This window comes from Periplaneta americana, chromosome 8, assembly GCF_040183065.1.
Source record: "Periplaneta americana isolate PAMFEO1 chromosome 8, P.americana_PAMFEO1_priV1, whole genome shotgun sequence".
NCBI classification, from domain to species: Eukaryota; Metazoa; Arthropoda; class Insecta; order Blattodea; family Blattidae; genus Periplaneta; species Periplaneta americana.
In genome coordinates, this window is record NC_091124.1 from 133,395,994 (window position 1) to 133,421,850 (window position 25,857).

At 38.4% G+C, this 25,857-nt stretch overlaps 2 long non-coding RNA genes across 2 annotated transcripts in view; both read left to right on the plus strand.

The window, feature by feature from the left end:
* The window catches only part of LOC138705067 (uncharacterized), an 83,794-nt gene that overhangs the window by 18,237 nt on the left and 39,700 nt on the right, over positions 1-25,857 (plus strand). The window lies entirely within an intron of this gene.
* LOC138705068 (uncharacterized) overlaps positions 10,045-25,857 on the plus strand; it is a 30,562-nt gene continuing 14,749 nt past the window's right edge. The window contains exons 1-2 of the long non-coding RNA XR_011333571.1: positions 10,045-10,131; positions 15,841-15,929. This is a non-coding gene — a long non-coding RNA (uncharacterized lncRNA). The remainder of the gene's footprint in view (positions 10,132-15,840; positions 15,930-25,857) is intronic.

Sequence of the window (25,857 nt, forward strand, 5' to 3'; positions counted from 1 at the left end):
TGAGCCATCGCATAGCCAAATGGCTTGTCTCAAAATTCAGACGATTCACAAGGCTCATGACAACTATCACCTCCTATATAATAGCCAAATTGGCTAGTCTCTTATACATGAGACAACTCATCTCGCCTAAGGTATTCCGTGGTTTTCCTCAGGCGTAAGACAAATGTCGGGATGAGCCCTATAAGAAATGGGCCGCGTATCTATATGCCCTTCCCCATACATATTCCACCCTTATTATAAACGATGTATGTCCTAGTTCAGATAATATAAATAGTCTATTAATATACGAGGTCACTTAATAAGTCGCAAATTGAAAGGACAGGGACCTCTCAAATTGCAGATTAGATTTCACGGCGCTTCTTCCGACGGCCTACAAATGCTTTGTCATCGAACAACAGATGACGGCGTCTTGCCATTCTAACGGCAAATACCAGCCAACTCCTCCTCGCCCCGTTCCGTGATCAATTGATCAATGTCAGCCCCTTCGCCTATGTGATACCTAAGAGGTTACGTCCAATTTCGGCTTCCCCTTCAAAATTTTCTAGAGCTCCTTCAGGGGAGCAGCGTAACCCGGAGTGAGACTAGTGGCCAACAGGCTTGGAGCTCACATATTTAGTTTTGTACAGGCCCCAACCCACTTGCAAGGACGCGTTTTGCGTACCTTTTAAATTTTCCTCCCAATTCTCCTTCGATTTTTCGAGACATGTCGGTCCCATCGCCTCGGCCCTCATAAGGGCGCAGGAGCCGACGGTATCCAAGGAATTATATAACAGCATCTCCCAAGGTCAACTATGAAGCGCACAACAGAAATAATTAATAACATCTTGGCTTCCGGTCACTATCCCATTCCCTGGAAAGAGGCTCACGTAGTTCTCTTTCCAAAGCCCGGAAAGGATAAGACAAATCCAAGCAACTATAGGCCTATTAGTCTCATCAGTTGTCTCAGCAAACTGGCGGAGCGGGTCATACATACACGCCTCACTGAAGTAGTGTTGCCCCAAATGAGGAACGAGCAGTTCGGTTTCCACCCTGGACGTTCCACTACACTCCAGGCACTCCGCATGACGGAGGACATTACCTGGGCTATGAGCACGAAGCGTGTAGTAGCTGCAGCTTACCTGGACATCGAGCGAGCATTCGACAAGGTTTGGCAAGAGGGACTCCTCGTTAAGTTACTGGGCATGGGAGTCCCAGATGGAATGATACGCCTCATTTCTAACTACCTCCGAGGCCGTACATTCAAAACCCGTGTAGGCACTAGTTTCTCCACCCCCCGTGAAATTCACGCAGGAGTCCCACAGGGTTCCATTATCGGGCCCATACTTTTCAATATATTCATTAATGACCTCCCGATCCGCTATATCCACGGCAGAAGTAGTCATCTGTGTATCTATGCAGACGAGACTGCCCTCTTGGCGATGGGAAAAACATATAGATTAGCGTCCCGTAGATTGCAGTCGATCTTACATCACCTCCAGCTGTGGTTCCACGACTGGAGAATCAAGGTCAATGTAGAGAAATGTCAGGCCATACTCTTTTCACTAAGAGCGAGGCTCGAAGACATTCCACCACCACCCACACTTTTCGGACGAGAAATGCCGTGGATGAACCAAATTAAATATATAGGGATCATTATGGACTCTCAGCTCAACTTCCGAGATCACATCCAATCCCTTCTTCGTAAGGCCAACGGGCTGATAGTTAGACACTATCCCATTCTGGCTGCCTTAACTCTTGACAACCTGAGGGTAGGCCTTGCCATGTTTAAGGCCCTCATTCGCTCTGTCATTACCTATGCCGCACCCGCATGGGGGTTTGCGGCAGTGTCCCATCTCCGTAAACTGCAAGTTGTCCAAAACCAGGTGATTCGACTCATTACCCATCTCCCCCGAATCGCTTGGATAAGAAAGTTCCATGATGAACTAGAGTTGCCAACCATAGACGAGTTCATTGCTCGACTGGCTAGGAACCTGTATGCGGAAGCTCGTGCTAACCCCAACCCGCTCATATCTGGCCTCGGCCAGTATGATCCTAGGTTACGGCGTAGACACCGGACAGCTCCATTAGCTATACTATTGAGACAGGTGGACAGGGAGGCTTGCTTACTCCCAGGTTTTGGTAGCCACGACTCAACTCCATGAGACCCCTTGGATAGTGCAACCGCTTCAATATGTCCTTGTCTTAACTGGGCTAAACAAAATCCCTCCCTAACAATATCTACCTTTGTTGATAGATGGAACTATCGTAGAGCCAATTGGCTAGTATATATCCATCGATTCATAGAGTCATTCAACCTAAGAGCCAACTGGCTAGTCTCTGATATTGAGACAACTCATCCTGCCTAAGGTTTTTTCGTGGTTTTCCTAAGGCGCTACGACAAATGTAGGGATGAGCCCTAAAAGAAATGGGCCACGGACGTGCACTCATAACCCCATTAATCTCCCTAATTACTTTAAATTAATTAACTAATTACATCTCTCCCCCTCTTCGCAATTGAGCCATCATATAGCCAAATGACTTGTCTCAAAATTGAGACGATTCAACAAGGCTCATGACAACAAACACCTCCTATATAATAGCCAAAATGGCTAGTCTCTTATACATGAGACAACTCATCCTGCCTAAGGTATTCCGTGATTTTCCTCAGGCGTAAAACAAATGTCGGGATGAGCCCTATAAGAAATGGACCAGAGACCTATATGCCCTTCCCCTTATTCCCCCCTTATTATAAAAGATGTATGCCCTAGTTCAGATACTATAAATAGTTTATTAAATATACGAGGTCACTCAATTAGGCACAAATTGAAAGGACAGGGACCTCTCAAATTGCAGATTTAGATTTCACGGCGCTTCTTCCGACGGCCTTTCTAATGCTTTGTCATCGAACAACAGATGACGTCGTGTTGCCATCCTAACGGCAAACACCAGCCAACTCCTCCTCATCCCGTTCCGTGATAAATTGATCACATCTCAGTTCCTCTCGCGTATGTGGTACCTAAGAGGTTACGTCCAATTTCGGCTTCCTCTTCAAACTTTTCTAGAGCTCCGTCAGAGGAGCAGCGTAACCCGGAGCGAGACTAGTGGCCAACAGGCTTGGAGCTCACATATTTAATTTTGTACAGCCCCCAACCCCTTGTAAGGACGCGTTTTGCGTACCTTTTAAATTTTCCTCCCAATTCTCCTTCGATTTTTCGATTTTCGATTTTTTTCGTCGGTCCCACACCTTCAAATCTCAGTCCCCCTCGCGTATGTGGTACCTAAGAGGTTACGTCCAATTTCGGCTTCCCCTTCAAAATTTTCTAGAGATCCTTCAGTGGAGCAGCGTAACCCGGAGTGAGACTAGTGGCCAACAGGCTTGGAGCTCACATATTTAGTTTTGTACAGCCCCCAACCCCTTGCAAGTACGCGTTTTTCGTACCTTTTAAAATTTTTCGACCCAAATCTCTTTCGATTTTTCGATTTTTTTTAGTTCCACACTTCTTTCACGATGAAGCTTGCTAACCGTTACTTTAAATCCTGGTTAGGACAAGTTACCTGGCTGAGGTTTTTTTTTTCGGGAGATTTCCCTCAACCCAATAAGAGCAAATGCTGTGTAACTTTCGGCGTTGGACCTTGGACTCATTTCGCTGGCAGTATCACCTTCATTCATCTCATTCAGACACTACATAACCATAGCAGTTGAAAAGCGTCGTAAAATAACCAATTCTAGAAAAGAAAGAAAAAAACAGTTAGCAAGGAACATCTTAGGCGCAAATTGAAATTGCAAGGGAAAATAATGGAAGAGGTAATGAGTCTAAATTATTAGGAGTCTACGTAATGGCGTACTACTATCTGAAGTGAGATAAGCTTACAAGGCCGCAAGGATTTCAGGATGTATTTCTTTACTTGGTTATTTAACGACGCTGTATCAACTACTGGGTTATTTGATGTAGATGGAATTGGTGACAGCGAGATAATATTTGACGAGATGAGGCGAGGATTCGTCATAGTTTACCTGACATTCGGCTTAAGGTTAGGGAAAATCTCGGGGGAAAAAAAACCAACCAGGTAATCATCTCAAGCGGAAATCGAATTCGCGCCCAAGCACAAGTTCGGATCAGCAGGCAATCGCGCTACCTCCCTGAGCTATGCAGTTGCCCTTTATAATGTATCACGGACACAATATTCACTTATAGTTTTCTACCCAAGGGCAGGCCTCTTTTAGTTGGTTATTTTAAAACGCTTATTTACTGCTATGGTCATCTAGCGTCTGAATAAGATGGTGATAATGCTAGCGAGATGAGTCCAGCGTCCAGCGCCAAAAGTTACCCAGCATTTGCTCTAATGTGTTGAGGGGAACCTCCGGAAAAAAACCTTAAACAGGTAATTAATATTTGAGGAGAAAAATTCGCTCCGGCGCCGGGGATCGAACCCGGGTCCTTGGATCTACGTACCAATCGCTGTGACTACTGAGCTATGCCGAATTCAATCCACAGCAGCGGACCGAACTCCCCTCCTTCAGTGTTTCCCTTTGTGGCCTGACTCCAAGTTGTCAATATTACAGATGTTATTCTGTAGGACAAAGTAATTAATAAAATCTTAATATTCTCACAGCTAGCAGTGCATATTTCTGTACAGATTACTGTGCACTTAACTGCGGAATCCCGCCCAAACACTCACTCAGTTGAGTGCACCCCTTGTATAATGGCAGTTGACTTGGACATAAAACGTCAACGTATATCCCTAACTTGGAGTCAGGTCACAAAGGGAAACACTGAAGGAGGGGAGTTCGGTCCGGTGCTGTGGATTGAATTCGGCGTAGCTCAGTGGTCAGAGCGCTTGGTACGTAGAACCAAGGACCCGGGTTCGATCCCCGGCAGCGGAAGGAAATTTTCTCCTCAAATATTAATTGTCAATATTACAGATGTTATTCTGTAGGGCAAATTAATTAACAAAATCTTAATATTCTCAACCAGATAACTTGTCCCAACCAGGATTTCAATCGGGTCCGCTAGTTCCGCGGTCAGAAGTGCTAACTGTTACTCCACAGCGGTGGACGGGCAGGTCTTTCACTGCAAACACAGCATTCTTAAATCTTTCTTATTCTCTGCCATCCTCGTAGTCTCCGCATACGATCTATATAACTTAACGCTATCTATCATCTGATAGCTTTTCTGCTCCGAACTTCTCCCGTTCACCATTCCTCCCAGTAGACAGTTTCTTCTTAGCCAGTGACCCGGCAGAATAATACATCTGAGGCAAGACACTAAGGTCAGAATTTATAAATCGTTTGTGCTGCCTGTCTTCACTTATGCAAATGAAACACGAGCAGATACAAAAAAAAAATTGATATTTATCATGGAAATTACTGAAATTAATACCTTAAGAAAAATATTGAGAAAACAAGACTCGAATTATGTTAGGAACCAGATTTTTAGAGAGCAGTATGAAATATAACCAACAAAAGAATGGATGACCAAACGAAGAGTGTAATGGAATAGTCATACCTCCAGGATGACAAGAACGAATTGTGAAGACTGTTAAGAGACAATTCACCAACATGGAGAAGAAGCCTGGGTAGATATCGGAAAAGATGGTCCTATCCTCACTCGATACAGACTATTAGCCTGTGAAGACATAATAATACTTACTTACTTACTAGCTTTTAAGGAGCCCGAAGGTTCATTGCCGCCCTCACATAAGCCCGCCATAGGTCTCTATCCTGAGCAAGATCAATTCAATCTCTATCATCATATCCCACTTCCCTCAAATCCATTTTAATATTATCTTCCCATCTACGTCTCGGCCTCTCCAAAGGTCTTTTTCCCTCCGACCTCCCAACTTACACTCTATATGCATTTCTGGATTCGCCCATACGTGCTACATGTCCTGCCCATCTCAAACGTGTGGATTTAATGTTCCTAATTATGTCATGTGAAGAATGCAATGCGTGCAGTTCTGTGTTGTGTAACTTTCTCCATTCTCCTGTAACTTCATCCCTCTTAGCCCCAAATATTTTCCTAAGCACCTTATTCTCAAACACCCTTAACCTATGTTCCTCTCTCAAAGTGAGAGTCCAAGTTTCACAACCGTAAAGAACAACCGGTAATATAACTGTTCTATAAATTATAACTTTCAGAACTTTTGACAGCAAATCGGATGATAAAAGCTTCTCAACCGAATAATAACACGCATTTCCCATATTTATTCTGTCTTTATTTTCCTCCCGAGTATCATTTATATTTGTTACTGTTGCTCCCAGGTATTGGAATTTTTCCACCTCTTCAAAGGATAAATTTCCAATTTTTATATTTCCATTTCGCACAATATTCTCGTCACGAGACATAATCATATACTTTGTCTTTTCGGGATTTACTTCCAAACCTATCTCTTACTTGCTTCAAGTAAAATTCCCGTGTTTTCCCTAATCGCTTGTGGATTTTCTCCTAACATATTCACGTCATCCGCATAGACAAGCAGCTTATGTAACCCGTTCAATTGCAAACCCTCTCTGTTATCCTGGACTTTCCTGATGGCATACTCTAGAGCAAAGTTAAATAGTAAAGGTGATAGTGCATCTCCTTGCTTTGGCCCACAGTGAATTGGAAAAGCATTTGACAGAAACTGACCCATACTGACTCTGCTGTACGTTTCACTGAGACACATTTTAATTAATCGAACTAGGTTCTTGGGAATACCAAATTCAATAAGAATATCATATGAAATTTCTCTCTTAACTGAGTCGTATGCCTTTTTGAAATCTTAGAATTAATTGATGCACTGTACCTTTATACTCCCATTTTTTCTACATTATCTGTCGAATACGAAATATCTTATCAATAGTTGATCTATTACGCCTAAAACCACACTGGTGATCCCCAATAATTCCGTCTACATATGGAGTTAATCTTCTCAAAAGAATATTGGACAAAATTTTGTACGACGTCAACGTCGAGACGAAATTGAAATACAAACTGCTGAGCCATTTATACCCAAACCCACACTTTCTGACGTCGAAATTGCGATAGAAAATCTGAAAAAGTACACGTCTCCAGGTATCGATCAAATTCCAGAAGACATAGTAATAATAATAATAATAATAATAATAATAATAATAATAATAATAATAATAATAATAATAATAATAATCAGGGAACGGATTTATATGGACTAAAAATATATGAAATATGTAAATATATATGTAGTTATTTTTACCAAAATATGGAATTAAATATGGATTTTTACCAAAATATGGAATTAAATATGGACTTAAAATTAAAAAAAAATGACTATGTACGTTAAATATTGGTACATTTTAATCAAACTAAACAAAAAATATAATGGACGTACCTTATCTTCCAATGTAGTTTCAACAAAACACAATTTTTATTGTCTGTTACCATAACAATAGGTTACAAACATTTCTTTCAAGTGCTGAAAAGTGAATCTTCTTCTATTGTCTCTGAGGATAGATTTATACTGACTAAAAGAGCGTTCGACGTCACAAGAAGTAACTGGTACATAATTCAATTTCACAATGTCTGCTGGGGATAAGTCCAAGTTAATCTTCACTGTTGATTCACCACTCATCACAGCAACAACCTTTTGTAGTTCTTCATATCCAGGGTTTTTTGAAAGTACAGTGTCCACCTTAGCTCTTACTGCATCTGCAACTTTACCTCTACCACGATTCAGTTGTTCCACAGTACTATTTATAATTTCAAAACTTTCAGATAGTGAAAGGTGCCTATTTTGGAGACTTTTGAGCGTTTTTATGATGCATGAAAATGTATGCTGAATGTGAGCTAAGTCATTCTTCACACTTATGTCACAGGTAACTGTTTTCGCAGTATCAATTGAGACTGCATCTTCAGAGTCCAATGCAAGGAGAACATTGTTAATAGAGTCTATATGTTCGGCATAATATTCAACTGCTTCTAGCCATGTACCCCATCTAGTTAAAATTGGCTTTGGTGGCAATGGAATTTCAGGGTACATTTCTTTCAACACGTTAACTCTACTGGGAGCTTTGAGAAATACTTTTTTCACTGATGAAATCAACAAATCTACTTTAGGGAAATTGTCTCTGACCACTTCTGCCACACGATGAAATGCATGCGCCACACAAGTAAAATGAGTCAATTTAGGATATACAACAGATAATGCTTGTCCAGCTTTGACCATATAAGGGGCAGCATCGCTAATAAAGAATAACACATTATCGTACATAATACCCTTTGGCCACAGGATACCCATAGCTTCGTTGAACAGTTTAACTATAGTTTTGTTATTGCACTTTTCTAGAACATCACAATGTAAAAGAATTCGTTCAGAATATTGTTCACTTAACAAACCGATAACTACATTACCAACAAGTCTACCTTCTTTGTCGGGAGTCTCATCAATGGAAACCCAAATTGAACTATCTTTAATTTCATCTCTTATCTTCTGTATTGTCTCATCGTAGATGGATGGAGCATACGTCTTCCTAAGTGTTGACTCATCCGGGATTGTATGTTGAGTATATTTTTCAAGGAATTCCCTGAAGACCTTATTCTTTAGTTTGTAGAGAGGAATATCAGCAGAGATGAGAGAACGGCACAGGTCGATGTTAAACTCAGATCTTACATTCGATGTTGTTGGTTGTGTTAAAAACAATTGTCTCTGCTTGGAATTTAGTTGTTTGTTGGCCTGATGTTTACTAGTTGTAATGTGTTGTTGCACCAGGAACTTTTGTGTAGATGATACTGCACACTGACACAAATTACAAAATAATATTTTATTGTCAGTTGATAAACCATCTTCTTTAAATTCTGAAATGTAACTTGTTAGTTTTGATTTTAAATTGACTGAATGACGTACTTTTGGCATATTTACCGTCTTTATAGTATGATTTACAAAACTGAACCTATGTGTACTCTGACTGGCATTTAACTGTTGAGCTGCACAACTGAAGTCTGTTAAAAATTTTAAATTAAATTAATACAGTTTTGTAACTTACTTTCCCATTATTGATAGGACTGCTAATTTTCAAATAACTCTGATGTTAAAGGGATTACTGAACATGTGTTTAAATCTCTATTGTTGAAATGTATTTTTAAAAGTTAATGGAATTTTGTTTTGTTTTATTGTTAAACCTAATATAATATGGACTGTTTTATATGAAATATGGAAAATATATGGAAATTAACGAAAATATGTACTAAACTCTAAAATATGGAAAAATATGGAAAATAAAAGTAGGATTTTTCAACCCTACACATTGTGAAACATAAAGATAATGCAAAATATAAATTATATTAGCTTTATAAGTAAATATGTATTTACATATAAATCCTTTCCCTGATAATAATAATGATGATGATGACAATAATAATAATAATAATGAAAAGAAGAAGAAGAAATTATCCAGACAAAAACAGAAGTCCTTATCACTCTGACCTGGAGTGGGACACGTCTGACAGTGTAACGAGCAGGCCAGGGTTCAAATCCTGGTTTGGACACGTTACCTAGTTGGGTGTTTCCTCGATTTTCCCTCAACCAATTGAAGCAGAATTGCTGGGTAACTTTCGGCGTTGGACCTCGGACTCATTTCACCTTCATTTATTCAAATGTCTTTGTCACCGTTACCTAGCCAGGTTAAGTTCACGTAGCGGTGTACATGAGTGCGGCCGTTCGGTGACAAATATCATATCCACAGGAAAGAAGTGGTAAGCACAATAAATGTCGGGCTGCAGTGCAAACCTTCTGGCCCCTTCTCCGTTATAAAAGTGTGTATTTGTCTTTTTTATGCGTGTGGCGCATTCGTAGGCTCATGATAAGTATAGGCCTACAACATATTTGTGAATTAGCTTTTTATATCGTCCTATTTTGCCCTCCAAGAAAATCGTTCTATCACCGCCTATGCACTGTACGCACGTATGTCTATTACAGTACTAAAGAACGAAATTACGAGTATTTCAGTTTCATTGAAAATGAGATTTGAAAAGAATAAAATGTTCTGATTTTAAAATATGCGTTGCTCGACTGTAGCCAGTGAGTGAGTGTACCTCTGAGCGCGGGAGTGGGGACAGTATTATCAGTAGTGAGTGAGGTCTGGCCACAGCTGGTAGTGGCGTCTTGGAACGTCATGCGACAGCACCCATCCTGTTGGTAAGAGATTCACTATTTACTATTTGCATCAACGTGGTGACGATACGTTTGTAATAATTGGAAGCTGACAGGATGCTACCATGCTCGACAATTTCGAATTTTAAAATGTTGGGAAAATAATACTTGCATATTAATATGTACATATGTCATGAAGTGTTATGACATTTATTAGCAATTGTTATCCTCAGAAACTAGGTCTATTCCGCGAATCATTGCACTGTCAGAGCGACTCTGCCCCTCCGCTTACAAGATATTAACTACAGTACCCTCACTTGTATAACGCATCAGTAAACACACGAGTCGAGTCTATATATGCATCACTTAAGTAATTTCAGTGCTTTAATTAGGTCAGCGTGCAACATAACGAAAGTAACAAAAAGAAAAATGACTGTGATTTAACAGGCTACAACTAGGGTTGCCAGATTTGTAGAGTGAACAGGAGGACACATTTTCCTCTCATCGTGTATTTTATCCTTGAATTTATTTGTAGTAAAAATATTAACTGTATTATAGCAAACAGCACAGTTTTCAAGAAAAAATAATAGGACTAGTATAAATTAAGAGTAATATGATCACCAAAAGCAAGAGCAGGCAGCGGTCTATTGGTATTTTTTGTAATCTCCCAGTAATCTGTCACTTAAACAAGGATACTGTAGCATACAAATATGCTTCAGTTTCACCATTGTTGCTATTCTGGGTCAAGTTTTATTACTCTACTGCCACTTCCAACGGACTCCTAACGAATATTCACACGCTTATCACTGGGATTGTGGCGCTGGAAATCAATTATCTAGAACACTTTATCTCAGCCACGACACATTTAAATTTTTATTGTACAATATAAATGCAATTATCACTACAATGACACAATAATTTTTGCAGATAACACAGAAACAACTTCGGAAACGTAATTAACAGAGTCGCATTTTCACTTCACTTCCACTAGATGACTCTTGAGTTCCAGCAGTCGGCAGGCTATAGGCGTAGCAGGGATGCCAATATCGGCAACCGAAATGAAACTGTGAGGAATGTTACAACAGGTGTGCTAAACGTTAGGAATGTTACAATAGGTGTGTAGCACGTTAGGTTAGGTTAGGTGAGGTTAGATTAGATTAGGTTTTGTTAGGTGTGTAAGATAATATGAATGGTTACCACAGTTGGCGACACTGCAATCATTCTCCCACTCCACCTCAAATAACGTCACAACGACGGAATATGGCCGCCTTCTTCCTTCAAGTAAGACGATTTTCCTATATAAGTAAGGAACCTATTTACGGCGGGTTGGGTGGGACCACAGCTCTCCCAGTGATCACATCGAGTTTCTACTACTCCACACTACAAAACTAAGGTATTTTCAGTCCTTGTTTTTAATTTCCTATGCTGGCAGTACATTAATAAAACTTCACCCTATTCCGTTCTTAATTTGTGAAAATATGAAATTCAGCTTTCACTGTATCAACATTTCACCAATTTCTAACATCTCTCCTAAGATATTTCATTCTTGAAAATACTTTCACACATTCTGCATTGCAGTACGATTAGGAAACATAAGATGATGTTAATTTGTAATTTGTGACGTTCGTAGGAGCTATGCATTGCTTAAAAATCAGTGCATGCTTTCCTTGATCAGATGCACGAGTACTGTGTAATGTACGTTCAGAAGGGTACATGGGTATAATAATCAAGGTCCATTTTATAAAGTTTCGATAAAAAATTAATTTTAAATTTTAAGCACTTATTACTTAGTTATGTGTGTATTTAATAGAATTTGACATAGTGGAATGTAAATAACGATTGTTTTTTATTCATTAAACGATGGCATTTTGTTCTAAAGTTGGATGGCAACAATGAAAAATGCAATATAAACTAACAATGTGTTAACTTCTAAACTAAGAACGATCAAGGTCCAAATAGAAAACTTCGAGATACATGGGATACAGCATGCATTACATCTAACTCAAACAGTTAATTTGTTTTTGGCCATCTGATGTGTAATATAAAATTATAATTCTTGTTTTCCTTTCATTGGTCTTGTACTGTGGGACTGCAGAACTGTTTCATTATTTGGAAGTCATTGAAATTTTCCTTTTTGAAATATAATGTAATCACTAAAGCTGTTGAGAATTTTCAATTCTTTCGCTTGATTTTTCTTCTGATTTTATTTTCAGTGGTCTGAAGTATAATTAAAATAATGTTACAAAATGACTGTTAAAGACCAATTTGGATACTTAATAGTATTTTAAATTAAAATACGGTAAATAAAATTAAAAACTGACAAAAACATAGTAACTCAGTATATAGATTTCTTATCGTCCGCTGGATTACTATCAGGAATACCATTTTAGTGTATAATCAAGATGTATTACTTTATATATATAATCTCTAGACGAAAGGAGTTTTATTTTGCAGTAGCTATTCAGAAATTCTCCCCATCCATAAAACACTTCTTCTATCTTCCAGTCAACTATGAAGAATGGTTAAGGTTTCTTCCTATTACTAGCAACCTCATATCACCAATCAGGAAACTCACATCTTATCTTCTGGTTTATAAATCCCTTATTATTATTATTATTATTATTATTATTATTATTATTATTATTATTATTATTATTATTATTATTATTATTATTATTGCACTCGAGGTACGAATGGCCTCTTGTTGGAAATTTCTTCTTTGTATGCACTAAGAAATGAAAAAAATCAGATCACAATAAAATTTGTTATTCTGTCCTCAACAGCATTCATAGTACATATTGAATTCACGCACAGAGTCAGGCAGAATTTCAAAACAGAAATACCACAACATTTAGCATACCTCATAAGGTGCTTTATTCGAAACTGTTTCGTCATATTACAAAATACAAATTTTCCCGTAGAAAGTGTATGGACATAGCACAAAAATTATAATTGCCTGCGGTATTATGCTTCACTTGTTGAACTTTTAAGAATCGGAAGATTCTTTTGGTAATCCATAACAATTTCTTCCTTAATCATAGACTTTCTGGATTTCAAACGTATGCAAACATTCAGAACTCTTTACCTAATACAACGTATCTCCTTTCCTCTTATGTAGTTCATTTTGAGTCGTTTTAAGATATGTTTTTTGTCTATTCAAATTGTGTATCTGAGTTGCATCTATATCGTTGTTTATTTCTAATTCAACTTTAGATATATTTTCTCTGAATTTATCGCAAACACATGAATCACTTCTGGAATACCCAAAACTTATGTTATACTAATTCACAAAAATCATTTAATATTCCTTGTATGACTTCATAGTATTTACAGTCATAAGCTCTGTTAGGTGAGCATTCTATGTAGCATAGAAAGCCATTAGATTTCATTCCCTCATTAATCTACTCCTTTCTACAAGTAAAATATTCTGAGAATACCTTAATCCTGAACACTTGAACAATGTAATGTGATTCATGGTCAATATCAGTGATGTCAAAACAATCGCATTTTTCTGACCTTGACGTCGTGCGCGGGCATCAAGCGCTAAGTATGGAAAGAGGAAGGGTTGTATATATGAATAAGCAGCCTGTTGGATTAAGAAAACAGTGGTGCACAAACTTCAGACGGAACGTGAAATTTTATGTCGTTATTTTTATATGGCTTCTTTCTGTTTGATATTATCTATATTGTCTGTAAAACAAAAGTACTAATACCAATTTCTTAATATTGCAGTTGTGTTTTAAATGTTAATAACATAATAATAAAGAGTTAAGAAGAAATATTCACATAAATTTCATAGTAGTATAACTATACTGTAAATGGATGAAATACATCATTCATAAAGAAAGTGATATCCCAAAATATGAGATTGAGTATGACATGATAAGTTGGAATTGATATTGATGGTACCTTTAGCGTTATAAAAGTAATCAATAAACCAATCAAAACAATATTACAGTACAAAGCAAAGTTACCTAGGTGCTGTATATGTTTTAAGTGTAACTAATATTCCATAACAAAACTCTTTTTGGTGATATTGGTGCGCAACTTCCTATCACCAGAATATTAAATTATTCTCTCGAAACGTGCTGAAGTTATAGAGCTGACATTTTTACAACACATGGGGACATATCTTTTGCTTATGATGTTACAGCAATTGCTTTGTTAATTCATTTCCTTACAAACAATTTCCATGCGAATATTTTCAAAATTTTCAATACACTATCTTCAGTAATACGTATTTACGGTATATTAGATTTACGAAAACATTCTTTAAGCCTACTAAATAAATAGGTGTATATCTGAAAATTTCACTTTTCTATAAAAAAAAGTTGAGAAAATATTTCTTTTGAATAAAAAAAATCAAACTTGTGAAAAATGAGCATTAAAATTAAAACTTACATTCTTATAATGCACTTATAATTCTCAGACAAATCTAAAAATTAACATGGATACAGTTTTAATAAGTTCTCTTCCCTTTATCCATTGAATCAGTGCTGGCCATCCCTGAATATAGCTCGACCAAGCGGCATATACTACCTCTTTCGTCTGTCTCTTTCCTTTCCGTTGTAAAGCGCTCAGGCTCTCCTGAGCTCTAAAGCGCGCGCTTGCTCCTATGGGCATCAATTAACATGACTGGTCTACATTCTTTTCGATGAGTTAGAAATACGTCAAAAAAGTTTTATAGTCTTTATACTCGCATTCTGTACAGCCATGTTCTCTGTTATTTCTGATACCTCCTTTTCATTTACAGTAATACTTAACTTTAAGACACCCTCAGAAACAACTAAAATACAAACCTGAAAAAATGTTGATGGAACAAGCTGCAATGTAAGACTTTGTTTACTTTAGTAGGAAAAATAATCATTGAATTCATACTCAACATTAGAAAAGTATTTAAATTATTGTTCAGACCGGAAGGCCAGGAACACAAAGCTGCAGCATTATACGGTAAAACATAGGAGAAAAAGCAGAGTAGAAAAATGGACCTTGATCGTTCTTCCACAGAACCGACTGGAGCTTGATCGTTCTTCTGAAGTACATGGAAACTTCAACCCTCATTTTCGAGAACCATGACTGTTTTAACAGAAAACTAGCTAGACCACATGATAGTACTCCCTTTCCACTATAAGATGGCATTATTAACTTAATTTCGATTTTTGAAGGACCGTGATCGTTTTTCCTGTGTACCCTAAAGCATTTCCTCCCATTTTCTCTGAAAAAACTCTTTATCCCAACACTTTTAATGCCGTTATTTGATTACTGCGATGTTCTATTAACTGATATAACTTCAAAATTAGCCATAAATCTACAGCGTGTTCATAATACAGAGTGGAGCATTTTCGATTACCTAGTTTTAAAGAAAGATTAAAGCACTTGTAGTGAAATATAAGGTATATTTTGCACTTTTACAACACAATGTACACCTTTGGATTTACATTTTACATGTTATTTGTGGAAAATGATGTCTTTCAAATGCCCTCCTTCCTTTGCAATACATTGCGTCAGACGATCTGAAAAGCTTCACATGACACGTGCCATGAGCTCAGGAGTAATGTGTGCAATTTCGTCTCTGATTCTTGTCTTCATCTCTGAGGCGCCCAATACCTGAAATTCTGTTAATTCGCATCCCTGTCAAGTGAAAATTAACCTCATTAGTCATAAGCAGGGAATTAATGAATCCAGGATCGGCATTTATCCCGTTAGCGGTGCGTTACAGACCTGTACTCTTAAGGCCTTGTCTTCCTTCTTCAGGTGCTGAACCATTTGCATCTTGTGCAGGTGGAAGTGAAGGTCATCATGCAAGATCCTATGGAGGCTTCATCGTGTTAAGTACAATGTTTGTGAGTGACGCCTTGCTAACGTTTAGGACTTTCTTGGAGAGCAGCACTTGCCCGCGCAATGTTTTCAGGTGTTCGTACCGTTCTTCTCTGCGGGTGTGGTCGATTGTGAACACTCTCATCGTTATGCCATTGGGTCCACCATGCATTGTCTTGCGTGTAGGAACTGCTGTGCGGTTGTGTCCATCTCCATACTCCCTCCAGAATGCCCGCTGCACGGACCTTGTTGCAATAAACTACTCTGCGCAGAATATACGCTGCTGAACGGGCCAACGCTCCATAGTTTCTGAAATCCAAATGAACATTGTAAACATAGGTAGTTTAATGTGTTCCCCTACTCCTGCTTAGCAGTGATAACCTAAAAGTAGGTAATCGAAAATGCTCCACCCTGTATGTGCATTAGATTTATATGCAACATTAGAAAATATGGCCATATTTCACCATACTTTGAAAACTGTCTTGGCTCCGACTTGAGAAAAGCAGAAAACTACATTCACTCTCGCTGTTGTATCAAATCATGCACACTTCTTGTCCATCTTACCTGTCATGTCGGTTTCAGAATCTCTCATCTGTTCACAACTTTGGCACCCGGTCTCAACAAGAAACTATTATTCTTATACCTAAGCACAGAACATGCTGTTATTCTCTATCATTCACATTCTACACCTCTTGAATCTGGAATCTTCTTCCAGCAGATATTAGAACTTGTCGGACAGTATCATCTTTCAAAATTAAAAATGAACAATTACCTAATTGAACAGGCATAATAAATTGCATTCACTCTTACATGTAATAGTCATAAGGAATAATTAATAATTTACGTTTTTTTTCAGCCTAGTTTAATGAATTGATTTTCTATTCATATGTTGAACAGTGATTATGCGGGGTGGGCAAAATAAAACTGGCCCGTGGAAAATATTTATGAAATATAAGAATTTATATGTATAAGACTGACGCGGAAATGACCCTGACAATGCAAGAAACCGTGATTTCGAAGCAAAAATGGATTGCTGTCACATGTCCGCGCGTGCATCTCCCACATGCTCTGTCCCGAGCTTCGCTGTGTCATTACGTTTGAGTGAGAGGAGCAGACGTGTTTAGTGGCCAGTTGAATGAAGACAAAATGGTGCTCACGATAAAACAACGCGAGTTCGTTGTCGAGTGTTATACGAAGTACAATTCATAGGAAAGGTGTGCGGAACTGTTTGCGCAAGAGCTTCAGACTGGAGTGTTTTGGTAAAACCTTCAGCAAAGACTGCAATGCAAAACTTAGTGGCAAAATGGCGTGAAACGGGGTTTGTAGCGAATAAAAACCTTAACTATCCGAAAAAGAGTTCGAACACCAGAAAACATTGCTCGAGTGCAGAAAAGCCTGGAACAAAGTCCGACGAAATCGCAACGCCGTTTATCTGTCAAGTGAGAATTAAGAGAATGTCGTGTCGAAACTTTATCAAAAAGGACCTGCATCTGTATCCTTAGAGATTTATTGTTGTGCATGGGTTACAGCGTCCAGACGAACCTTCGCGTGTTGAGTTCTCCGGTGGTTTCTGAGTGAAGTGGAATCTGGACTTTCGGATCCTCAGTTTTTCATTTCTTCAGATGAGGCCTGGTTCAGCCTGTTAGAGTATTGAAACTTTTTTTTACAAAACAATAATGTAATTTTATTGTTAAAACGACAATAATTACTTTCTATAATTGAACGTAAACACTTCCGTCAACAATGGGATTTTCACTCCACATAATAACACAGTATTCGTTACTGCACTCCATAGACGACAATGACAATTTACTTGGATTATTGAGAACAATGAACTGTTAATCTTAACTAATGTTCACAAAGTACTATTTACAAATCAGAACTGTCAGTTTTCAGTTCGCAGTTCGTTTGCCTTGGCTAGTTCTTCTAGCTCAGTCACTCGAGTTCACAGTATCTCGAACCCCAGACCTTCAGAGACAGTCCCCTGAACTTCGAACTCAGGCCCCCCAACTGCGGTCCACAGCACTCAAACTCAGGACTTCGGACGCTCACACAGCTGCGGACACACTCAAGTCGAACTCCGGTCTCCAAGCTGGCTTCACTGCTACACAAGACTGGCTGGCTTGCTGTCCATCGACTATAACAACAACTGCTCCTGCTCACTTGCCTCTCTTCTTTTATAACCAAATCGTAGTTTCCAGAGAGTACGATGCTGGAAATTTCTACGGATGTCCGGAAGATGGCACCTCTCGAATTCTCTGGATTTCTTCCCCCAGTCGCAGGCGCATTACTCCTCTCCTCTCTACGCCACAGCACATGCCCTAGGAAGCAGATGCGCGCGCAACTTCATTTGTCGCGTCGCCTGATCCTTCCACGCGAGCTCTGCCCTGTGTGGGACGCGTGATCGAGTCTCGACGGGGCTGTCACAGTATGTTAACTCACAGAACATGCGCCATTATGCGTCAGTAAATCCCCATGAGTACTTGGAAGAGCCATTGCACAATCTCAAGGTTGTTATTTTGTGCGGAATGTCAGATGTCCGCATCGTAACACGATTCTTTCACTTACCTGTTAATGCTAACCGGTATGTCCAGAATCTGCTTAATCCATATGTGGATCAACTCACAGAAGATGAAAGACTGTATGGATATTTTCAGCAAGACGGCGCAACAGCACACACCACCTTGGCAACCTTGTAAATATTATAGATTTTCCGGGACAGTTTTATTTTGCCCTTCCTGTATTTAAATATCTACTTCAAAAATGGTAGTCCTAAGCAGTAACGGCTCGCGGTTACAGAGGTTAGCAGTTCTGCATGAAAAATAGTGTATTTAGCAAACGCATGCTGTTTATTGCATTTAAATCGGATAAAGCGTGTAATTACAGCGCCTTCTCAAAGTTGACTCTGCACCCGAAATTGAACTCTAACCATCCGCGCGCCCTACCCCCCCCCCCCGTGCGCTACACTTCTCCCATCCGGCACAACTACTTAGTGGAGATATGTTCCACATGTTGATACCGGAATGAACAATCATCAGGAACTTCCCATAATTCGAAAGCTTTTAACTCCTACCGAATTTCGTTACGCCAAATTTTCTAGCCTACACCCGTACCGGCAGACGGAATTATAAGACATTGAGCTGGGAGTTCTGTGTGCAATTTCTCTTTTAATTTAGAAAAGGGTTGGTCGTTTAGGTTTTCATTTCATTCATTTTAAAATAAAGTATTTCCTTAGACACACCCACAGTATTTAACACACTAGAACTGTAATGACATACAGTAAATCCAGAAGCCTATGTGTTCTCCTAACGCAGGTCATAAAGAGATGAGGGTGTTGGCGTTTTTTTTTTTTTTTTTTTTTTTTTTGGGGGAGAGAGCTGCTTTGGTTGCAGCTCTAATGCAGTCTTATGGGAAAATTAAGAAAACAAGTTTTCTGCTACCGATTACCCTACATTGAGCTCCAGAAACTGCCGATCATAGATCCAAAAAATACACTACAGATAAAATTCTCGAGCAGTTCAAGGCTCCTACAGACAGTAAAATCTCGAATCGAAGGAGAATGAATTAGAAATACAAATGAAACAATGAACTAGATTACATAAAAACACGTTTTACATTTGCAGGTTCATGCAAATGGCAGTTCTGCAGCTCTCCAGTTCTTATTGTACAGCCGCCCCTGGTCCTGAGTAATAATCTTTACATTTCTAATGTATTCAGATAAACTGGTAACTTAGATAAGTTTAAAAAACAGTAGTTCATATTATTATTATTATTATTATTATTATTATTATTATTATTATTATTATTATTATTATTATTATTATTATAGCTTTTTTCAGATGAAATTATATCTGTAACCCTAGATCATATATGTAACAGATAACTCATGGCTATGTTAAAATCGGCAGCACTTTGAAGAGAACAACCGCCAGGATCGCCACACGTCCGCCGTAATCGTACACGAGATGGCAGTACAGTCGCTAATGCAATTCAAATGGGAATTATGACGTGACTCCTTATGTAACAATTAGATGGCAGCAGTGGCGGCTCGTGGGTATTGATTTCGGGGGGCTGCATACAAAAATAAATCATGCAACGTACCTTATTTAAAGATTGTTCCATGCGCCTTGTCTTGTAGGTTGCAAACTTTTGAATCATTTTCTTATTAAAATCCTATATGTCGTTTAACATAGTCTTTACAATGGAAAACATAGCTAATGCGGTCAGTCTCTCTTCTCTCATTGTATTTCTAAGATAGGATTTTACTCTCTTCAAACACGAAAAGCAACGTTCTTGTTCGGAAATTGTCATTGTTATGGTGATAGCTATGCATAGTAGTTTCACAACTTCTGAAAATGAGGCCTGCAAGTTCTCAGATAGAAGAAACTGCAAGAGTTTGACTGCGTCACTGATATTTCTGAATTCTTGTCTCTGATACAACACAGCAGGCGCGGCTCGCCGAGTGAAGGGAGTGAAGTGAAGGGGCCCTTCACTTAAAATTTAAAATTAAATGCTATAAGATACATTAACGAATCGCATATGTAATATTTCATTCGTAAGTCTCAGTCTACTTGTTTATAATACTGTTGCAATGTATGTCTACTGTATTTTGTGACATTCTTTAGCGAGACTCGACTTACCGAGTGAAGGGAAGAAGACAAAGAGCGAGCGAGGGTTCATCATGTTCTTTCTCTCTAGGAGTATACCTGTCAGTGGACATGAACAGAACGTGTCCTCCAAACAACGTCGTTCCCCTAACAGCTGGTTACCATGACAACGTGACGTCAAGTTCTCTCAGAAAACTGTGATTTTACTACCCGTGTGAAGGGATGTTTTCAACAACTAAGCATCCCCGCATCAGTGCTGTGGACTTCCGAACCAGTTTTTAGCAAAGGCCACCCTCTCAATATTGTTCGCTCCTCGCCTTGACGCCTCCACCCACACCCACAGTATGGCTCTGCCTTTTTCCTTGTGCGGGTGTTAGACAGTTTTTAAGTGAAAGTTTGTTAAGCGTGTGTCTGTGATAATGAATCCAGTTTAGTGATACTGTATGTGCGTTACTTGAGACACCGTTTTCCAGATGGAAAGACGAAGACAAAAAAGACATTTTGACAACAGGACAACCTACCACAGCATTAAGTATTAGTGTAAAAAAGAAAAAAAACGGTAAATCTTATAATGTTAACTTCAAAAACTCTTGGTTTTCTGAATTTCCGTGGCTATGCAGTAGCCCTTATTTAGGGAAATTATTTTGTTGGCCCTGTTTGCTTTTTAGCAATAATTACAATGTTTGGAATAAAGAAGGATTTTCAGATTTTAAGAACATAACGCGGGCTCTAAACTAACACAAAGATTCTGCCCAACATCTGAAATGCAAATTGCAACTCAACACTTTCCTGAAGTATAGGAATACAATTGCTGACGCCATTCGGGAAAATGCAAGGTTACATCTTGTCCATTTCAATGAAAATGTTCGCTTAAATAGGATTTTTTTCCAACTTATAATTGATTCAGTGCTATATTTAAGCAAATAAGAACTTGGATTTAGGGGTCACGATGAAAGTGTTTCTTCAATAAATCGAGGCATTTTCAAGGAACTACTTGCATTATTAATATCTAGGAGTCCGCTGGAAATTCAAAACCACTCTAACATTAGCAATGTGTTCACCGGTGATTCTAAGACCATACAGAATGAAGTGCTAGACTGTATATCTGACTACATCAATGACCATGTGAAAAATGAGATTCATAACACAACTTTTTTTTGCTATTGAAGTTGATGATAGCACAGACATTACTCAGACATCACAGTGTTCTATGATAATAAGATATGTAAATTCTGAAGGAATTATTGTAGAACGTTTCCTGGGGTTTCATAATGCTAGTGCTGATAGATCCTCTGAAGCATTGTTCAGCCTTTTGGATGGGGTTTTACCAGAATTTGCTTATGAGAAAAAATTGGTAGCACAGTGCTATGACGGAGCAAGCGTAATGGCGGGTCACTTGAACGGTCTCCAGAAGAAAGTTAAGGACAAAGCACCTCAATCTGTTTTCGTGCATTGTTTAGCTCATCGGTTAAACTTGGTGTTGCAACAGAGTTTAGAATGCAATTCTGAATGTCGCATATTTTTTGCGAGTATCAGTGGGATTCCGTCATTTTTCCACCATTCATCAAAAAGAACACACGTAATAGATTCACTCTCAGCTAGACGTATACCAACGTTAGCAGAAACTCGCTGGTGTTCTAATTCATAATTACTCAATGTAATTGTAGAGGATTGGGAAAACTTGAAACAAGCTTTTGAGCTAATTATGAATGACAAACTGTCTGACAAGAAATCTATTCAACTTAGTAAGGGGTTTCTGAACGATATGAATAGTTTTGAATTTACCTTTCTGGCTGTAGAATTCAATGATATTTTTTCATTTACCGATGTTCTATTTGATGTTCTAAAGAAAAAATCGCTGGACATTACATACTGCATATCCAAGATAAAAAGTACTTGTGCTGTAATAAACAATAAAAGAAATGACCAGTATTTCTCGGAATTATTTGAGAAAGTTAAAGGAATGACCAGCCTAACTCGGAGAAGAGAGTACAGTACCATGACAGAGGATGAGATTTTTCGAAATTTCAGAATTTTGTTTTTCGAGATTTTGGATACTATTTCAATGGAAATGAAAGTAAGGTTTCAAGACTGTGATAATTTGCAATTTCTCGGCCTTGTGGATACTTCAAAATTTGATAAGTATGCTAAAGATTTCCCTTCTACAGCACTTGAAAATTTACAACACTGCTATCCATTGATATTCAACAAAATTGACCGTTTGAAGAACGAACTGCGGCTACTGTATGCAGATGAGGTGAATAGGTCGTTATCTACCGCGGAGTGTTTCAAATTGTGCCAAGAAAATAAGGATGTATTTGAGGAATCATACAAATTATTTGCCTTAGTTTTAACAATTCCATCTACAAGTGCATCTGTGGAAAAAAGCTTTTCGTGTTTAAATAGAATAAGTCTTTTAGGAGGAATACAATTTCACAAGAAAGACTCACAGCATTGGCAAATATTTCTATTCAGAAAGAACTCTTGTGTGAACTGATGAAAGAGCAGCCATTTCATGAAGACATCACGGATAGGTTTGCTGCTCTCAAGAACCGGAAGATTGACTTAATATACAAGAAATAGGTGTCTTGAATGTCCAATTTTTATGGGAGTGTATTTTTAAACTCTATTATCGTGCTATACTAAACCCATTTAGCCCTTCACCTCCTTGTTTGGGTAGGAGCCGCCACTGCAACACAGTAAGTTCCGTTTTTAGTTTGTCTTTATCGAGCATTGGAAAAAGCTTCACACATACATTTAGGTCACTTTCAGGAAATGAGCTTTTGTAGTATTCAAATTTTTCTTGACACAGAAAAGAAGATAATATCATATGATCTATGAATTGGATCGGGTATTAGCTTGTGTGATAATGAGGTCACACACTTCCTTAGCTGCCGCAACCCTTGTCTGAATCCCTTCGACCTTACGACGCTTTTAGGGTTTTCATTTTCACAGATCTCGCTGCTCAACTATGTACTGTTCCGTACTGTCTGTATGGCATTAACAAAGCTTGATATGCAGAGTCGGCCTCGGTAGCATAGTCGATTGCGAGTTCGATCCCGGCCCAGGTCGATGGCATTTAAGTGTGTTTAAATGAGACAGGCTCATGTCAGTAGATTTACTGGCATTTAAAAGAATCCTGCGGGACAAAATTCCGGGACACGGGCGACGCTGATATAACCCCTGAAGTTGCGAGTGTCGTTAAATAAACCATAATTTATTTTTTTTTATATGCAGATTTGAACATTACAAATATCTAACTGGCGATGTTGTAGTTGGTTTTATAATGTATCTACATTATACATCAATAAATGGGAAAAAAAAAAAAAAAAAAAAAAAAAAACTGAGCCAGAAATTGAATTCAGGATCTTTAAGAGTACGCACCAGATCGCTTGCCTCATTTATTGTGATGTTGTTAGATGTTTCAGATTCCATTATGGTTTGAAAACATTCTAGCAATGGCTCCTTCTTCTCATGAACAACATTTACTGTTCTTATTTTAAAACTCCACCTTGTTGCCCCAGCTGATGGAATTGTCTTTGAAACACATTAATCTAATACAGACTGTGTGGAGATCGAAGAAAGTAGGGATACTGGATAAATGAGTAAAAAATATGCGAGTCTTTGTATTTTGTTTAGCGGCTCTTTCCATTATGAAATTCATCTGATGGGCACTTAATTTCACATTTCTCCTGAATTATTAAGGTACTGAACTGAATAGACTGTGAATATTGTACAGAATTAAACATTGTTGCACTAATTGTTATACTCACAACATTAAAGAAAGTGTACCGGTATTTAAAACTGCGCGCTACTGACAAACTGCTGCAAATTTTGCAGCGCCTGGAAAATCTGGATTCATGGCAAGGGGCTAACGAGCCCCTACCACGTCGTAGCGGAGAAGTGAGAAATGTGTTCCCAAATTGAATCAGCGGAAAGCCGCCATTTGTTTGGAAGAAAACGCGCGGGATTTCGAAACCACTATTTGAATCCGCGTTGTATTGCGTATCCGAAAGCTAAATGTTTTTATTTACAGGAACAATACTTTCTTTCCGATATACCTTTAATAACGTGTTTCTGATGTCAGCAGAATTGCTAGGTTTTCTGCGAGGGAAATTGGGATATCAGAAGCTAACTTAAGACATTAGACTTACCATCACTTTATCATAAGATTTATAACAGTATAGTGGTCACGTGCTTTTAATGTAATATTGAAAAACGCTAAAATACGAAGGACACACAGTACAGTGAATACTACAGGCTAATCGTTTTTTCTTTTATTAACCACGAATATGTTTTAACCATTCGCTACTAAATTAACTTTGCAACTTTTCTTTTTCGGAACCGGTACTGCAACAGTACGAGTACATCTGACGATGAATCCATGTTTGAACATAGTTCTCTAAACTATAAAACGCAGCAATTGTATATGTCTGTTATTAGTGTAAAATACGATATCAAAACGTTATCTTTTTTGCCACTCAACGCACCTAAAAACACAATGTTTATTAATTGCGAGAGCAGCGACTAGGTACCGAAACGGATTAATCAACAATGCGGTAGAATTAGGGGAACTAATATCTTGCGAATAGATTTGCCTTACGGCAATCAGCTGGGCTACCTCATAGACTTACTAAATTTCCGCGGGTTACCTCTTTGTTTACAACGTTACCATTTGAGTCAATATATAAATAAAAATATCGGATAATAGGAAATGCAGACTAGTTTGTTCATATTACGTTCTAGGCTATTATCTCTCAAATAAGGATTTTTTATCAATTCCGACTAGCTTTATCGGGATTCAACAGGAAATTGGGAGAATTCCGCCTAAATTGGGATACCCGGCACTCTGGCCGTCAGGCTTGCATTATTCCATAGGAACTCTGAATGTGAATATTCATAACTACGGTTAGTAAAAGAATTACTATCTACTTTTTAATTTAATCTCTAACAAGTAAACCTTCAGGTGGGGTAAAAAAACAAAGACTTGCCTTTATTACCATTCGATTAAGCATTAAAAGCAATGCAAAATACGTAAATTTTACAACTCGAACGCAATGAACGCCAGAGATCGCGACCAATCAAGATCAAGTTGACATGGGCTACTTAGATTGCAAACAACTATACCACGCAGCAATGCTAGATGCGAGAGCGAAGACAGTACTGCTGTAGACGCGCTGTCTGCTAGTTTGTACCTTGCAGTTTATTGTGTAATATAGTGATTAAAATTTTGGATAAACTAAATGAAGAGGGTTATAAGGAGGCAGTGGAATGTCGCAGAAGGAACTTGAAATTGTTGATGATATATATGACTTATTAAAGAGTTATGAATCGGAAGCAGTTGAAG